Below are 19,025 nucleotides of genomic sequence, written 5' to 3'. Positions count from 1 at the left end.
GTTACCTGGGCAAATCTGTATTGTGATGTGTCCTTTAAAAAAAAAAAAGAAAAGGCAAAAGAGTTCAGCTTTAAAAAAAAAAAAGTCCCCATGAAAAATGTGTGTTTAGGGAGTTATTGGCTGGTGGGCAGAAGATATTCCAGTGACTACAGATTTATGAAGTAAAGTCCTGGCATTGGGATTAAAGGACTGAGAAGAAATGAAGTGCTGAGATTTCCTGCTTCGGGCAGGTTTATCCCAAAACAAATCAAATTCAGAGTTCTTAGGAATGGAGACTCAACAGCCCTTGGTCAGTTACCCCATGCATACAGAAGGAAAAGAACTTCTCTGCATGCTATGGAGGTGGTGTCTCTTGAGAAGGCATTGAGCTCTCTGGAGTGACCATAACCATTGCAGCCAGTTGAGTTGTGAAAACCAACAGGAGAATGTCTAGGCTGAACTCACCCCTCAGGCTTAGACCTGAATGGAGCCAAGAGAGAGTGAATTCTTCTTCCTAAAGACTGTTCTCTTCCTTGATGCAGAAGTCACTGGATGACTTTCATTTCCCAATGATGGAGAGAGCCCAGGTGCTTGCATTTCCTCTCCAATCGCATGAAAGTGGCAGAGAATATAAAAAACTAGATTAAATTCACACCGTATGGCACTCTTAATCACACATAATTCATTTCTTCCTCATTAGACTATAAATTCCATGAGGGCAGGACTTATGCAAGCATGTAGAAAAACAATGTATCCTTACGCTTTCACAAAATACTAAATCCCAGGAAATAATGCAGTAACATCTTTAGAGTTTTGAAGGAAATGGATCATGACAAAAAAAAAAATCCTAAGTTTTCATTTAGGCTTTTGTAGGTAAAGGAGAGATATTCAGATATACAATGAACCATGCTACCCACATGTTGGGACAGCAGAGAACCCACCTGGAGAAACAGACAAGGAGGAGGTACTTCAGGGCTCTGCTATAGTTTGGATCTTGAATGTTCCCCAAAGGCACATTTGTTAAAGGCTCGATCCTCAGGGTAGCACCATCTTTTTTTTTTTTTTTCCAGTACTGGGGATAAAACCCCAGGGTGCTCTTGAACTTAGTTTCACCCACAGATCTTTTTTTATATGATTGTGAGACAGGGTCTCATAATTCATCTGCTCAGGCTGGCTCTGAATTTGCAATTGTCCTGTTTCACACACCAGAATAGCTGGGATTTTAGGTATGTACCATTGAGCATGGTCAGGGTAGTACTACTGGGAGGTTGTGGAATATTTAAGAGGTGGGGTTCAGTGGGAAGTCTTAGGTCATTTGGGTTGTGCCCTCAAAGGGGATTGTGGGACACCCCCCCCCCAGCTTCTTTGCACTACCTTTTGTTTCCTAGCCACGAGGTACAATTTTTGCTCTTCTAAGTGCTCCTTTCATGATGTGCTGCCACACCACCAGCCCAAAAGCAATGGTGCCAATCAGTCATGGGCTGCAACCTCCAAAACTATGAAACAAACATTTTCTCTCGGGGCTGGGGATGTGGCTCAAGCGGTAGCGCGCTCGCCTAGCTTGCGTGCAGCCCGGGTTCGATCCTCAGCAGCACCACATACCAACAAAGATGTTGTGTCCGCCGAGAACTAAGAAAAAATAAATAAATGTTAAAATTCTCTCTCTCTGTCCCCCTCTCTCTCTCACTCTCTCTTTAAAAAAAAAAAAAAAAAAAATTTTCTCTCTGTAAGTTGATTGTCTCAGGTAATTTTCTATAGTGTTGGAAAGGGGATTGAACTCAAGGGTTCTCAACCACTGAGCCACATCCCCAGCCCTATTTTGTATTTTATTTAGAGACAGGGTCTCATTGAGTTACTTAGCTCTTCACAGTTGCTGAGGCTGGCTTTGAACTCACAATTCTCCCGTCTCAGCCTCCCAAGCCTCTGGGATTACAGGCTTGAAATCACAGAATGAGATACACCAAAAACACAAATGGCAGAGTATCTATCTGAAGCCCAGTTGTGCAGGCACAAAACCTATTTGCCTCAGAATGCCTCCTTGTGTTAAGAATATTAAATCTATGATCAAATTAAATAAGCAGTAATTACAGGCAGACCAACTCATCCAATCATCTTCTCTCAGGGTTTGGAGAGGGAGTAGGGAGGCAATTTGTGCCATGGGTGAAAATTGAAAACAGAAGGGGATGAGCTGGCAGTATAAATCTTCAGAATCACACTAAACCTGTTATTTGGGGGCTTCTTGGGACCTGATGTAAGACAAGGCTATCGTCATTGTAAACAAAACAGAGGTGCTCTTACCTCCTTTTTTCCTCTTCTCACTATTGAGAAAATCCGAGGATCATATGATGACATTGGTGGTCTAACTTGGGTCATTTTGCTTTGGCCACTGCCTTCATTTACATTTGCTGCCACCAGGGATGAACTGGGCTACCCAGAGAGGAGAGAGCCCTTAGAAAGTGGAGACAATGACATGGTACTTGGAAACTATGCTAGGTATTTGGGGAAAATACATCTAGAGTTTTATCTCACAGCACATAGCAAAATTCCAGACAAATTAAAGAGTTAACTCTAATGATGTTAACAATGCAACAAAATACTGGAAAAAAATATTGGCAAGTATTCATCTCATGTTTGGGTAGAGTTCAGAGAGCAAAGTAGTAATAGAAAAAAAATCATTGTAGGAGACTTGGTAGATTTAGCTACATAAAGATTTCAAACTTTGCTACAGTAAAAACATGCTTTTAAAAATTAAAAACAAAATACAAAATGAGAAAAATACTTGCAGCATATACAAATCTAAGAATGACTACCATAAATTTCTACAGTGGTCTTACATATTAACAAGAGCAAGCAGCACAATAGTCAAAAAGGCAAATGATTACAAATAAACACAAGATCTCAAGAAGGCATGCCAATAGCCCAAACTTACAAAATAAAAATATTGGCATTCACTAGTAGCCAAATAAGTTAAGTTGGAGTCATTCTTTCAGTACTAGAGAAGATCTGAATAATCAGTGTTATGTTGTGGTGGCAAAGATGGGCTGTAATCAGCTCCACACTCTCTCATCCTGCCAATTTCACCTTCTAGAAGAAAACTTGGTGGTGGATGACAACAGCTCCAAGAATGTGCAAATGGGCACCCCTTTTGACTCAGTAACTATATTTCCAGGTGTTCCAGGTGTTTATCCTAAGGAAATGATAAGGGAATTAAATAAAAATTACATGGGCATGGTGCATGCACATGTAATCACAAATACTTGGGAAGCTGAGCAGGAAGAGTGCCAGTTCAAGGAATGTCTGGGCATTTAGAGAGACCCTGTCTCAAAAAAAAAAAGCATGTGTGGGGCTAGCAGTGGTGATTGTGGGGTGGAGCTGGGGATGTAGTTCAATGAGAGAGCATTTCTAGCATGGGTTCAATCCCCAGTTCTTGGTGGGGGGGGGGACAGGGAAGAGTGCTACATTGATCACTTACTATGCCCTGGACAAATTTCTAAGCCTTTGCATGGGTCATCTTGCTTACTTCTTGTATTAGGTTAAACAAGGTAAGAAGTTTGCCAAGTTACCCTCATGTAGGGCTGAAGCCATGTGAACATAAGCTTTTGAACTTGGAAGCGAGTCCTCCTAAAACCAATGTTACATGGTTAAATAAATTAAAACGTATTAACATAGAAGACTGCCACACAAACATTAAATATCTTGTTTTACAGTAGGAGTTCTTAATCTGGAGCCCACCGATGAACTTGAGAATCTTCTGAAATGATGTATCAACTTTTCTATCTATGTGCTCCCTCCTACCCCAAGAGGGTCCAAGACACTGTTAGGAAAATATTTAATGACAAAGAGGAAATCCTGTGATATAATCTCAAGTGATAAAATAAGTTAAAAATCTGTAAAATTACATACACTTATATTCTAGTAAACAAATACATATAAATATAGAGGGAATATCCCCAATGGACTAGTAGAAATATTTAAAGTGATTTCTATTTTCTTCTTTTATTTTTTACTACATTTTCCAAATATCTCCCACAAACACATAATCATAATCCTAAACAATACATTTTACTTGTAAAATCTAGATACAAAATACACTTCACCAGTGTCAAAGGGTGGATCTCTATACTCAATCCATAAGGCCAAGGGCTGATAGAGAAAAAGTATGCCAAAGACACAGATGATTTCCAGGAGGCAGAGTATTTTTTATTATTTAATAGAAAAAGTTCTAATCCATTAGGGGTTAAATAAACACAAAATATGAAATAAAAAAAATCAAATTGACTAGATTCTCAAAACAGTAACCCTTAGTCCCGGGAACACAATAGAAGAAACACTTGAACATCTTTGATGGTGGGATACGCAGTACCACTTCTGGGGGGGGAAGCAATTTGATAATACATTTCTGTCTCTGGCCATTTGTTGAAACTTAGGATTATTTCCAATGAAGTGCCAGAAACTCTGACTCAAACTGATTCAAGCCCAAACAGGAACATATTGAATTGTAGAAATGAAAAATCTGCGTCCCTGGCTGGATTCCAGGGTTAAAATGAGGATCCTGTGGCTCTCCCTCCCTCATTACCACTGTCTTTCTGCAGCCTTCCTTCTTCGCTTTCTCCACAGGGGGGCCCCCACAATTCCAGATGTACCCTTCCAGGGTAGAAAGAGACCCTACTCTTCACCAGTTGCCACAGAGTTCCTGAGATTCAAGTGGGCGGGGCGCGGCAGTTGTGTCCACACTTGGTGACCAGGGGAGATGCCCTCACTCAGACTTGGGGGTGGCCTCAGCTCCACTTGAGACACATGGGCTCAGACTCAGTCAAAGGATTCCCCAAAGGAATATGTTGGAATATTGTGTGCCATCGTCACAAGGAGGACAAAGGGATGTTTGTCAGACACTCCCAGTGTTCACAGAAGTATCCTAAGTCAGACAATCCTCCCAAAGTAGCCAATGTTTCTCCATTGCATTTCCAGCGTCAAGAGTTGCTACCCTGAGAATCTTTCTCAATTTGATTTTTATGTTTCATATTTTGAGTTGGTTTAACTACTAGTGAAGTTATATTTCTTCTATTTAATAATAGAAAATACTATTATAAATTATCTGTCTTTTGATCTTTCAGACAATTTATGCACAAAGATGAAGACCATGATAACAGAAAAAAAATTAAAGCAACCTAAATATCCAATAATATGCAATTAGTTGAGTAAATTTTACCTTATTCATATAATGGAACACTACGTACCTATTAAAAAGTTTCATAATATACTAAGGGAAAATAGCAAGTCATGTACAGTTTGACCCCAATTTCTTTAAAAGTACTTATGTATTTACACTAAAAAAAGATTGATCCAAATATATCAAAATACATTGGATGAATTGGATGATTATGATTTATATGTTTCTCTCTCTCTCTCTCTCTCTCTCTCTCTCTCTCTCTCTCTTTCTCTCATTGAACCCAGAGCCTTGTGCATTTGACGCAAGCACTCTACAAGTTGAGCTATACCCCCAGCCCACATTTCTATATTCTTTTTATCTCTCTCCATACCACATAGTACTTTGGGAAATAAGTTAGTACATTGAGAATATACAGGGTTTTAAATAGTGAAACAAGTAAGTTTTGTATGTTCACTGAAATGGCATAATCACTCTTTGACCACTTTTGTTGAGAGGAAGCTAGAAGGCTGTCTTTTACATTTTTTTTTTGTATGTGTGTGTATGTGTGTGTGTGGTGCTGGGGATTGAACCCAAGGCCTCACACAAGCTAGGCAAGCACTATACTACTGAGCTACACCCCTAGCATCTGGGAGACTTTTGAAAATAGAGATCTATCAACAGGGAGAATTGACTGTAATGTTACTCTTATCTGATTTGGATCTGAAAGCATTATGGCCTGGTAATTACACTTGATGTCTGTAATTTGAGACTATTTTACAGAATAATTGTCAGTTTCTAATACATTAATTATACTTTAATAATTAGCTAATGATAGAAGCTTGTGCACCTCTTTCTTGCACTTCTAGTAAATTTCCTGCTATTTATACTTTGAGTTTGTTTAACTACTAGTGAAATCCAATCTTTTCTACTTAATAATAGGAAAAATTTATTTTTCTATTTAATGATAGAAAAATAGAAAACTTCCCTGTTTTACTATTTAAAACCATGGGTATTAGTGAAGGTAGCATAGGATAATATATGAAAGATCATTTCTGTAAATAGGCAAAAGATAGAAGGTGGCATAGGCCTTACCTCATCCCCTATGGAACATTAGTCTGGTTCTGTGTAGAGCAGGGCTATAGGGTCAGAGTTGCATATATTTTATGATTGAGGAAGCAGTTCAATATGAGTGGGAGAAAAATGTTGAGACACACAAATACTGTAGCAGGCAGTAGTTTGAGAATGGAGTGAATGTAAATTGGAAAATAACAGAAGTGACCATGGCTCTAAAGGGGACCCGGAAGTCTTGAAGTGAGTGAGCTGTAGGAGTGAATAGAGAAGGGAAGGGGACCCCAAGAATTCCAAAATGGGGGAGGGCATTCATAGACACTCAAATATTTTACAGAACACCTCAGGTCCTGTATTCAGTCCAGGGTAGCTGATCCCAGCTGTTTTCTTCCCAGCCCTTCTCCCTTATTCTCTTGGCCCTCCTTTTGGAAGGGAATCACATCTCCAATAGCTTTTAACAGGAAGTCTAAATGCCCTTCCTAGCGAATCTCGCCTCTGCTGAGTTAAAAGTGATGGGTTGAGGAATGGCCTCCCAGACCCACCCAGAGCCCATCGCCCTAGGGTTCAGGGTAACCCTAAATAGACTTAGATTTTAATGTCAGCTTGGGGGGAGAAATTCATTTATAGCTCAGATTGCCCTTGAAACACCCATAACAATAATCTTTTTTAAAATAAAGGTCACAGTGTCATATCCCCCCCCCCCCCAGGGGAACAGGTAAAGTGGCCAGCTTGCATTTAGGGCTGAATTATATACGATGCTTCTCTGGATCTTTGTTGCAGATGTGCAAACCACGGCAAGCGCCAGGAGCCCAGACAGAGAAGGCAATGCCAAAAACCCTGATTTGGTCCTTCCAACAATACCCCTCACCTTTCAGGTTATGTAGCTATTACATCTTCCCCTTTTAGCCAAGCTAGTTCAAGTTGGAATCAAAGGAGCCCCTAAGTAGTACAATCATTTTCACTAAGTGGTTAAAAAAAAAATGGGAATTGGGCATCCTGTAACTTTACAAGTAGCATTTGGGAGTCAAGGGCTATTGTTGGTTTCAGGGTAACCCATATTTGTGGAATATAGCCCCAAACTCACAAGCCCAAAGGAAAAATGGGTTACATTACATTATTTCATGAAATAAATAGTTGCTAACAGCTTCACCTATCATCAAGCATAATCAGCTTCCCATTCCTGGCAATGATCTTCGCCTTACTGAACACAGACGGAGCTAACAGAGAGCTGCACATAACTCCTGTGCCTTATAATTAATCTTGATCTTATGTTGAGATTATCTGTGTATCTCAAAGTGGGTCTGTGTGTAGCTATTACCTCCAAACCTTCTGCTACATTTTTTGAGACTGTAATTCCTAGTGTCTTCTCCTGACTTTGCTCAGCCTATCCCATTTGCTCTGATAACATGTCAGATCTCATTCAGCAGTCAGCTTTGTAAAAAGCATCATTCAGCTCTTGAGTCATGTGATTCAATTGTACACATCCTAGTCCTCACTTAAGAGGGCACCAGTTGAGAGTTGATTTATCCCAGGCCCTCTTTTCCTGTTATCTCCTAACCTGTCTCAGGGAAGCCTTGGGCTGTCTATAGACCTTTTTGATGATGTAAAAGCAAATATTGTCTAACATGGAAAGATTGTTTTTGCTCTCTTTTCTATTTTTTGGAGACAGGATCTTACTACCATGGGTAGTCTCCAGCTTGTGAGCTCAAGTGATCCTCCCCTCTCAGTTTCTTGAGTAGCAGGTGCCACCCACCTGGCTCCGTTACCTTTTCTTTACCCTAATATTTCAACTTGTTTTTGAAGACTTTCATAAATATTGCATAATTATCTTCATTTGGCAGAAGATCTTATTTCAAGAGGCATTTGTCATCTGATAAACTGAAAACAAAAACAATATTTTCAAGGTTCTAGCAGGATATTAAATCAAGAATTTATTTGACCTAAACATTAAAAAGAAAAAAAGAACTTCAGTTTATTTTTCAAGGCTCACTACTAAAAAATAACCTCTTACTGAGTAACTAGACAATGCAATAAGTAGTAAAAATGAGATAAAAAAATTTTTAAAAATTAGACTCCACTAATTAGTTCAGATTTGGATCGTTTTATATTGTACTGCTCCACACAAAGTAGAAAAAGTATTAATGTTTTTGAATTTAGGAAATGTTATTTTGAAACACTCAGCCAAAGTAGATTTCTCTTGGAATAATCAAAAACTTCTTGTCCATTTTATACAAGAAGTGAATCATAAAAACAACCTCTTGCTTTTTTTGGGGGGGGGGAGAATTGTAAAGGATGCTGGTTTTCTATGATTCTAAGAAAAACTATGGTCTTTTGATAATTTTATATTTCATGCATTTTTAAAATATTTATTCTTAGTTTTAGGTGGACACAATATCCTTATTTTACATTTATAAGGTGCTGAGGACCAAACCCAGTGCCTCTACTGCTGAGCCACAACCCCAGCCCCTCATGCATCTTAATTTTGATATTGAATTGGTCTTACTATTCAATAGATCTGAAAATTATTGCTGCTGCTACTTACCAAAACTTATCATTGCTATTCATTCATCTAAAATATTGATTAGGGGAAAATAACAAAGGTCGCTGATTTCTTCCCACCATTTTTGTGAAATTGTGCTTACTGGTTTAAAGGGGAGAATTTGTGGAGGTAGGGTATGAGGAGGAGTAAAAATTGGTCCTAACATTTTTATTATACTTGTTCAGATGCTGTCTTAACAATTGCCAAATATACGTGATTAAAAAAAAAACGATATTTTGGAACACTTTGGAATTACAAATGTATGTGAATATAATATATGTGCATATATAATATATAGTCATGCATAATTTAACAATGGGATATATTCTGAGAAATGCATCAAAAGGCAGTTTCATCACTGTGATCATAGAGTATGTTTACACAAACTAAGATGGCTACAATGTCACTAGGCAATATAATCTTAAGGGACAGCATTTGAATATGATGTTCATTATCAAACAAAACATCAATTGTTATATGGCAGATAAATATATTTTTCTCCTACTACTCTAGATCCTTCAGAGTTTTCTGTAATTAGAGGACATAGACTCCTGAAATTTCAAAGTTCATATATGATACCATATTATAATAACTAATTTAACCATTCTTTATTCATCTCCCAGTGCTTTGCTGAAAGGTGGAATGGGAGAGGCAGTGGAAGAGAGAACCTAAAGTGGTAAGGGCAGGAAACAAGCTGTGGAAAAGTTGGCAGTGGGAGAAATTACTGAGGATGTTTACTGCCATGTAAAGAGCCTGGACTTTGATTTTGCTGACAGCAGGACGTTGGTTTCCTACGTAAGAAAGAGACATCCAGATTCAAGGCTCACAAGCACAGGTCAAGAAGGTCCAGGTAAGTGGATAGGATCAGAGAAAAAGAACAGCCATCGAGTCAAGCTAGGAAGCTGATGTGATATGCAAGTGAACCACGGTTATAAAGGCTGGAGGAAAGAACTGCAACTGACATAAAAGCTTATGGCAGCTGTTCCTCTTCTAATATCTGATAAATATGGCAGAACCAGTAGTAACCCGAGAAACCCTTTTTAAAATTTTTTTTTAATTAAAAAATTTTTTTTTCCTTTAGTTGTCAATGGACCTTTATTTTTTTATATGTGGTGCTGAGGATCGGACCCAGTGCCTCACACATGCTAGGCAAGCACTCTACCACTGAACCATGACCCCAGCACCCCCCTTTTTAAAACATAAAACACCAAAGTATGTTGCATAAAATTCTGCGCTTTTAGCATAGAATAATAGAGATCCCTAGAAATCAAAACAGAGGAAATTTAAGATTAAAAAGAAAAAGCAAGTGGTTTTCTGGAATCTGTTTCCAAAGAGCTTTCCTTTTTGGTTTTTTTTTTTGGGGGGGGGAGGTTGGGGGGTACTGAGGATTGAACTCAGGGGCACTCAGCCACTGAGCCACATCCCCAGACCTGTTTTGTATTTTATTTGGAGATAGGGTCTCACTGAGTTGCTTAGTGCCTCACTTTTGCTGAGGCTGGCTTTGAACTCATGATTCTCCTGTCTCAGCTTCCTGAGCTGCTGGGATTACAGGCATACGCCACTATGTCCTGCAAGAGCTTACCCTTTAATGGCATATGGAGACATGGGTGTGTAAGGTCCTTGCTTAGCACTTGCTCTGACTCACCATCTTAAGTGACAGCTGCCATTTTAAGAAAAATTTCGCTTTTCCGCCCAAGGGCGTTTCTGAGAAAGGCTCACCACTCCCTCATACCAACCCCACCCTTAACCACCCACATTAGGACCCACCAGGCTCTGATCCCTGAGCCTGCCCCATAAAAGTCCTGAACCCCAAGCCTGTTTGGCCTCTCTCCGTCTATGGAGAGTTGGCCTCTATTTGTCAGCTCTGACAAATGAACTCTCATGTGTATCTCTGCCTGGTCTCTGTCTTTCATTTCTCACTTTCCTATCTCCCAGTTCCTTGCTTTCCTTTCAGGGTGAAACTCTGAGTTTATGTCAGGTGAAGAGTTGGCACGGATTCACACATAAATCTAGAACTCAAAAGTTTACTCCTTTCAGTAAAGACTGGACTAGGAAAAAAAAAATCTACCCTTTAGCAAAAGAGGTGATGATTTTGTTGTTTATCATTTCTGTTTTGGCGCTGTGCTATGGTCTGTATGTGTCCCCCAAAATCTACCCGTTGGAAATGGAATTCCCCAAGTTCATATGTTAATGGTGTTTGGAGGTAGTGCCTTTGGGAGTAATTAGGATGAGATATAGTTAGTGCTTTGTGGCATTAATGCTTCATGAAGAGAGGAAGGAGACTAGAGTTGGCACACTTGCTCTGACTCACCACGTGATACCCTCTGCTGTTAAGATGCAGCCAAAATTTCCTCACCACATACCAAGTAGATGCTGGTATCTGGCCCTTCGACTTCCCAGCCTCCAGAACTATGAGCTGAATAAATTTTTATTCTTTATAAATGGTCCAATCTCAAATATTTATAGCAATAGAAAATAGTATTAGATACTCAGGTTTCTGGATTGGGGACAGGGGATGATTTTCCTGAGAATTTTTCAGTATAATCCTACAGAGCAAGGTAGCTGGTTTACAGTAGCCTTGCAAGAGCCAAGATACACATGTCTTCCCACCACTGCTTTCAGTAGCTTCATGTTGGCAGCTGGAAACCAGCAAGCAGGTGCTTATTTATGCCACGGAAATTGACAAGTGCTACTAGTCAGGGCTTTTTCTTCAAGATCTATTTGTTGAACATTTCCCAGTGCACCACAGACAGGCCTGTCTTGATATGGCTTAAAGGTTGGAATTTACAATACTTGTGTTTATATTACTAGTGTGGCCTAGGAGCCGCCACCCTGAGACATTAATACAGCATGTGATTTCAGCACAGGAAAACCTTGACTACCTGGCAGAGATAAAGGACCAGGCTTTACAGCTCCCCATAAGCAATTACAAACATGGGAAGATAAAGCACCTTGAGCAAATGACAGCAGACATGTCACGAGCGGAGTTAGATTCTAAAGAGCCTCACTACCTAGAGGATTTGGCCAGAGACCAAAAGAAAGAAAACAAATACATAATTGAAGTCATAAGAGAAAAATTAGAAACAAAGTAAAAGAATATGACTTCCATAGGACCAAACTGATTGGGAAAAGAATTAGTTCTTTAAAGAAGTAAAAGAAGTAAAACCTGTAGAAATGAAAACATTGAAACTGACATCTCAGTTCCAGTTAAACTGCAGGTTAGACATGAGCAAGGCCAAATGAACAAAAAACATGAACTAAAAAACGTATTTGAGGGCTGGAGTGGTGGCTTAGTGGTAGAGTGCTTATCTAGCATGTGTGAGGCCCTGGGTTCGATTCTCAGCACCACATACAAATAAGTAAAATAAAGGTCCATTGACAACTATATATATATATAAACGTGTTTGAGGAATTACCAGAAGGCAGCACAGAGAGATGAGGAGAATGAAAATATTATAAATTCTGAGACATGGAAGATACAATGAGAGACCCCACATACATCTTAAAAGGCATTCCAGGAGGAAATAAGGTGCAAAACATAATATTTAAGAATTTTCCAGGCTCAAAGACAGATATGAATCCACATTAAGGGACCATGAGTTCTAAGGAGGATAAACAAAAATAAGTCCAGGGCTGGGGATGTAGCTCAGTTGGTAGAGTGATTGTCTTGCCTGCACAAGGCCCTGGGTTCCATCCACAGCACCACTAAAAAATAATAAATCCATACCTAGACCTCTAGTGAAAGCAAAAAAAAAAAAAAGAGATAAAGAGAATATCTTGATTAAATAAATTGCACAATTTTTAGCTTTATTTTTCTCATTTCTAGGATAAAAATGAATTGGGTAATAGCTAAAGTCATTTCACAGCTGTCTGGAGGAACATCAATTATGTCAGGGAGGTGGGAAAAGAGAAGCCAGCTGTGGTAAAGACTCCTGCTTTCTGCTGGGCACTCTTCTCTTTTGTGCTCCTTCTCTCTTCTTCAGACTCCCTTAGGTGTCCCTTTTCTTCAGTTGTATTGTTAAATTTTGTCACTCCCAGCATTAAGTCATGAGCTCACGCTCTCTCTCTCTCTCTCCCTCTCTCTCTCCCTCTCTCTCTCTCTCTCTCTCTCTCTCTCTCTCTCCCTCCCTCCCTCCCTCCCTCTCTCCTTTTTCCCCACACTCTGCACCTTCTTGGGTGATTTCCTTTTCACCTGGCTTGGCTATAAACTATAGCCATTGACTCCCAAATGTATTTTTCTTTTCTTTTTTTTTTTTTTTTAGAATTTATTAGACCTTCTATGCCTGATACTTTTTTTTATTTATATATAACAGCAAAATGCATCACAATTCTTATTACACATATAGAGCACAGTTTTTCCTATCTCTGGTTGTATACAAAGTAAATTCATACCAATTCGTGTCTTCATACATGTACTTTGGATAATGATGACCATCACATTCCACCATCATTTCTAATCCCATGCCCCCTCCCTTCCATATTTGTCTAGCCCCACATCTCATCTGGGCCCTAAATCCACAAACACGACAGAAAGAAGAATTCATGCTCTCCAGGTCAGCCCCATATCTCCTCTTTACTTTAGTTAAGGGCATTGCCATTCACAGTCTGTTCCTGTGCACCTGTATTTCCTTGATGGAAAATATATCCACTCCTTTTTTTTTTTTTTTTAATCTGGAAAAACTTAATTCATTCCTTAAAACATAAAGAAACAAACAAATAAAAAAACTCTAAATCTCACTTCCTCTGTGAGCCTCCTTATGCCTCCCTGACATGTTAGGGGCCACTTTTGTTTTTCTAGAATATCTGTGCACTGGTTTTGACGTTTACCTTCTCCAGCAGATCCCAGTTATGTCAGGAGCAGGAGCTGTGATGATGTTTTGTGTCCTCATTGTTATCTCTGCAAGGTGCCTCCCCCGAAATAGCCCACTTTGAATGTGGCTGAATGAACAGTGGTGTGGATTAATGAATGGACATGTCTTACCCAACCAACTCAGAGGGTATCAGAAGTGTGGCCTCGGTGTTATTTTGTTGCCTGATGACTGCAATCACTTCTGTTAAATTGGCTCCCATTTGTGGTCTGGTCTGGAAAGCAGCACTGTGGCTTCATGCACACTCGCTGTTTTTGATGCTGTCTGTTTTTTCAACAGCAGGGTGTCGCCAATCATTGTCAAATAAAGCAGTCTCAACTGCTCTGCTCCAAATGACCTGATGTGAAAACTGTCTGGGCTGTGGGTTGGAATATTAAATGACATTGTGTTTCCACAGCTAGCCGAGCTGCTTGAGTCACAGCTGCAGTAAAAACGTTTTAACAAAATTAAAATCTTGATGGGGGAGGGGGAAGCAGAGAATAAAGAAGGTTGGATAGAGGCTGAGATGAGAGCCGGGCAAGACAGGAGATGCAGCTAGAGCTCATTTCTATGTTTAATTATAATGGGGAAATAGAGATTAAGACTGAGAGGTCTATATTTATCATTTAAAATACTCTGAATCTTCCGAAATTTGCTTTCCACTGAATTGGGAAAAAAAAAAAGATTAAAAATACATACACTAAATTGAAAGGGGCTATGGGCCAAAGAAATAAAAGCTAACTCCTATGAGAACAAATTGAAATAGATCAATTACCTCTTGTCACTTCCTATTTCCAAGCTAATGAATTAGTGTTTTAAAAGCCTGGCTCTGCATGTTATTGGGTTTGGCATGAAGAAGGAAATTCTAATGCAAACAGAGTGTGATGATAAAACACTACTGTTTCTTTAGAGAATCAACATAAATAATTTCTTGTTACTATAGAAAAACTAGAACCCATAAATCTCTATGTAAGTTAAAGCTCTGAAGAATACATTTGTATTTTATTTTCACTCAAAGCAATACTTTCAAGTGTCATCTTGAGAAAAAGAAGAAAGAGGGATCTAAAAACTTCTAAAACACAAGGTAGTAATCTTTGATTTGCTCCATTAAGAAAATGAAAAAAAAAAAAAAAAACAACTCGTCCTGGTATCCTCAGCGCTGGAGACTCTGAGGACACAAAGATGAAGAAGACAAGATCTTGGCCTCTGAGCAGCTCGCAGACAGACATAACATAAAAGCATGACACAGAACCCAATGGGTGGGTGTCAAGGAGCATCCAAGAGCCCAAGAACAAGAACAGCCCTAGGCCCAGAGGGAAGTAGAGCCAGGAATGGAAGGTCAGAACCCAGATATCTCTGTTTCTCTCTTTCATTTTCTCTCCTCACTCCATCTCTTTATCTACCTGCCAACCCACTTGACCATATTCAAGAGCACCTACCTTGGAACAGGCACCATGAAAAGCTGTGGGTGAGGGGAGAAGAAAGGAAAATCAAAAGAAGTTTCTAAGCAGAGGAACAGCACCTGTGAAGACACAGGCACAAGGAAAGGCACAAGGAAAGTATGAGGGTCCAGGGGTCCTGAAGGGGATGGGGGAGGAGTGACAATAGGTGTGAGAGAGAAATAGAGAGAAATAGGAGTAAGGAGATTGGTTTTGTGGGCTGGAGAGCTAAGTGTATATGCTGAGAGAGATGGTCTTAAGGAAGCTCTTCCAGGAAGCAATATGGAAGCCAGCCAGAGCATGGCTCTCGACCTTTTCCTAAGAGGACATCCATGTTAACAACTTCCCATGTTCCCACATGTAACTGATATGGGGTTTCCATCCTCTGGAAACCAGGCTGAAATACAACGGAAGCAGGACTTGAATCTACTCCAAGTTATTTCCAACCAAATTTATTATGAACTTTGGTCCTTCCATCATTACTGATTTATGCGGAATAAAACCACATACTTGATCATGAAAGAGCTGTGCTGGCATGACTGAGGACAGGTAGGGCAAGCACGGTTTCCTGTGCTCCACAGATATCTGGGAGTTCCAGGGCAATGACTTGGGAAACGCTGGTGTGCGGGGTGCTGCGGGGTGGCTAAGAAGACAGAGCTCCAACCCCATCTCCTCCACCACACACACTTAAACCAGAGCACCTGCATTCTATCTTATTGTTGTGAGCTTCTACCCAGATTTTGTTTCAATGATGTGTTCCACTGCTTTAAAACAAACAAACAAAAATGTTTGCAATGGATTAAAATACGAAAGAGATTGGAGGTCAATAAACCAAACAGGAAATAATTGTAATGGTCTGTGTGAGAAATAATAAAATTAGTTCAGCTAAATCTAGTTGAATGGATGAATTAAATCTTATAAACCAATATGAATCACATTCAAGCTCTAAGATATTTCCATAATATATGTAATAGGAAACCACACTGATAATTCATTTTGGAATCAGATGGGGAAAAAATGAATAGGTAAAAAATTTAAAGCAGTGCTTCTTGGGCAGAGGGTACAGCTCAGTCATGGAGTGCGTGCCTAGCTTGGACAAGGCCCTTGGTTCCATCCTCAGCACCTCAAAACAACACAACACCAAAACACCTACAGGGCTTTTCAAACTTTAATTTGCAAAACATCACTCAAGTATCATGATAAATGTAAATTCTGATTCACAGAGTTTGGAGCAAGATCTCAAAATCTTTTTTTTTTTTTTCTTTTTGTAGTGCTGGGGATGGAACCCAGGGCCTCACACATGTTAGGCAAGTGGTCTACCACTGAACTACATCCTCCATCCCAGAATCTATGCCTCTAGCAATTTCTCAGAAGATGCTGATGCTGCCAGTCCATGGACCATAGTTTGAATAGCAAGTTATTAAAGAATCCTACAAATAAAATTGAAAGACTTAAAAAGTATTCCTGGCTCAATGAAAAAAAGGTGGCCTTTGAAGTCACAGACCTTAGTAAGTTCAAGATTCAGCGAAAGTTCTACTGACTTCTTGGCCTGTTTTCTCCTCTGTAGCTGAACGAGCTGTTGTGCAGATTAAGATAACATACACAAGGGAATTAGCACAATGCCTAGCTCATAGCCAATACTTAGTGAAGGCTAATTATTACTTTATAAAGGAGTGCCTCACAATCCCCTTTATGGAAGCTGTGTGGTATTAGTTTTAAATGCAGATACCTGGATCTGGGATCAAATTTAGTAAATCAGAACCTTCTGAGGGAGAATTGGCATTTTATACACCCCCACACCCTCCCACACCCTCCCTCCGCCTTGCACACTAGAGACGCAGGGCTAGTGCTGGAAGCCGTGTGGATGTGGCTAGGCATGACCAGCATCATTTTCAAAGGACACTTACTCAGCATGCAGACCACAGCCTTGCCTTAGACCACAGATCAGGTTGTCTGTGGCAGATGAAGAGTGATAGGTGAAGGTGACAGGCAGTGTGGATGGGGAGGTTGGGGAGTCTGGAATGGAGACAGTACATATTTCTTTTGGGCTATAGAGGTCTAGAATGATGACCTTTTGGGGGGGAAGGGGTTGCAAGGGATTGAACTTGGGGGCACTCAACCACTGAGCCACATCTCCAGCCCTATTTTGCATTTTCTTTAGATATAGGGTCCCACTGAGTTGCTTAGTGCCTTGCTTTTGCTGAGGCTGGGTTTGAACTTGTAGTCCTCCTTGCCTCAACGTCCGAGCTGCTGGGATTATAGGCATGCACCACTGTCCCTAGCAGAATGACTACATTTTTTTAAACTGAAGGTGAGCTGGGCATAGTGGCACATACCTGTAATCCCAAAGACTTGGCAGGCTGAGGCAGGAGGATCTCAAGTTTGAGATCAGCCTCAGTAATTTAGTGGGGCCCTAAGAGACTTAGCAAGACCCCTGTCTCAAAATAAAAATGGTAAAAAGGGCTAGGGATGTGGTACAGTGGTAAAGTACCTCTGGTTTCAATCCTCAGTATGGGGGTGGGGGGCAGGAGGAGAGAAAGATGAGAGAAATCTACGCCTTGCTTTACTGTATTCCTTGTCAGGTAAGAGGTTCATGTCCCAGGTCCAAAATGTACCACCTTCAGCCTTCTTCCTCCCTCCTCCGTCACATTAGTTTTCTTGTCAAGGGAAATTAACAGAACAACATCTTTTCAGTCCAATTCTAGGGAAAGCTGACTCTGGACTCAATGTCAAAGGAGATCCAAATCCAAGGTCTTTTAGAAACCCTTCCATTTTTTTTTTTAAATTTCTTTATCCCATTTCTTAAGCCTAGTTTCTCTTTTAAGCCCTGATGACTGTGCCATTTCATTTTTCTAAGTCACAACTATAGTATGTTCTCCCTTGTCTACAATCTCATGTTCCCTTTGTATCACAAACCTCCTTCAGTAGAGGTGTGTGATGGTTTGGATATGAGGTGTCCCCCAAAAGCTCATGGGTGAGACAGTGCAAGAAGGTTCAGAGGAGAAATGACTGGGTTATGAAAGTCTTAGCCCAATCAATTAGGTATTTAATCCCTTGATAGGGATTAACTGAGTAGTAACTGAAGTGGTAGGGTGTGGCTGGAGGAGTGGGAATTGGGGGCGTGGCTTTGGGTATATATTGGTATCTGGTAAGTGGAGTCTCTCTGCTTTCTGATCATCATGTGAGCTCTTTCTCTCTGCCACACTCTTCCACCATGATGGCTTGCCTCACCTTGACCGCCAAAGAATGGAGCCGGCTGTCTATGGACTGAACCTCTGAAACTGTGAGCCCCTAAATAAAACTTTCCTCCTCTGCAGTTGTTCTGGTTGGCTCCATTTAGTCACAGAAGCGAAAAAGCTGACTAAAACAAGGTGTAGGCACAAGCAGGTGGAGAGGAGGGCATCCTCTAGGGGAAACTGCTGGGCCAAGCCAAAATCCCACCTGGAAGGAATCTGACTCACGTCTGTGACAAGGTACCACCGCTGGTACCACCTCTAGGTATGACCAGGAGCTGACTCAGGAAGCAGGCTAAATCTGCTCACCTTCAGCATTCAGTGGCCAGGGAAGGTCCTCAGAATTCCAGAAGGGGACTTCAGCCTAGAAAAAAGGCAGATGTTACTGGTTGTCTACCTCAGTCATAGAAAAATGTCAAATATGGTCTGGAAAAATAGCTGATTTCAGGGGCTGGGGCTGGGGCTCAGTGGTAGAGTGCTCGCCTAGCACATGTGAGGTGCTGGGTTCAATCCTCAGCACCACATAAAAATAAATAAAATAAAGGTATTGTGTCCAACTGCAACTAAAAATATATTTTAAAAATTAGCTGATTTAAGCAACTGAACTTGTCAATTAATGTGTCAGGGCCTAAAATTTATTTTTTAAGGCACTTTGCAATTCAGCAGATTAGAAAGTCAATAGATTATTTATTCAATATTTGTCATATGGCATCATTCTGGGCTCTGGGAATGTGACCACATAGATTGTGTATTTTTTAAAAACACAAATAA

This window comes from Ictidomys tridecemlineatus, chromosome 9 (genome assembly GCF_052094955.1).
Source record: "Ictidomys tridecemlineatus isolate mIctTri1 chromosome 9, mIctTri1.hap1, whole genome shotgun sequence".
In the NCBI taxonomy this organism is placed as follows: domain Eukaryota; kingdom Metazoa; phylum Chordata; class Mammalia; order Rodentia; family Sciuridae; genus Ictidomys; species Ictidomys tridecemlineatus.
Note: the sequence above shows the minus strand (reverse complement) of the source record.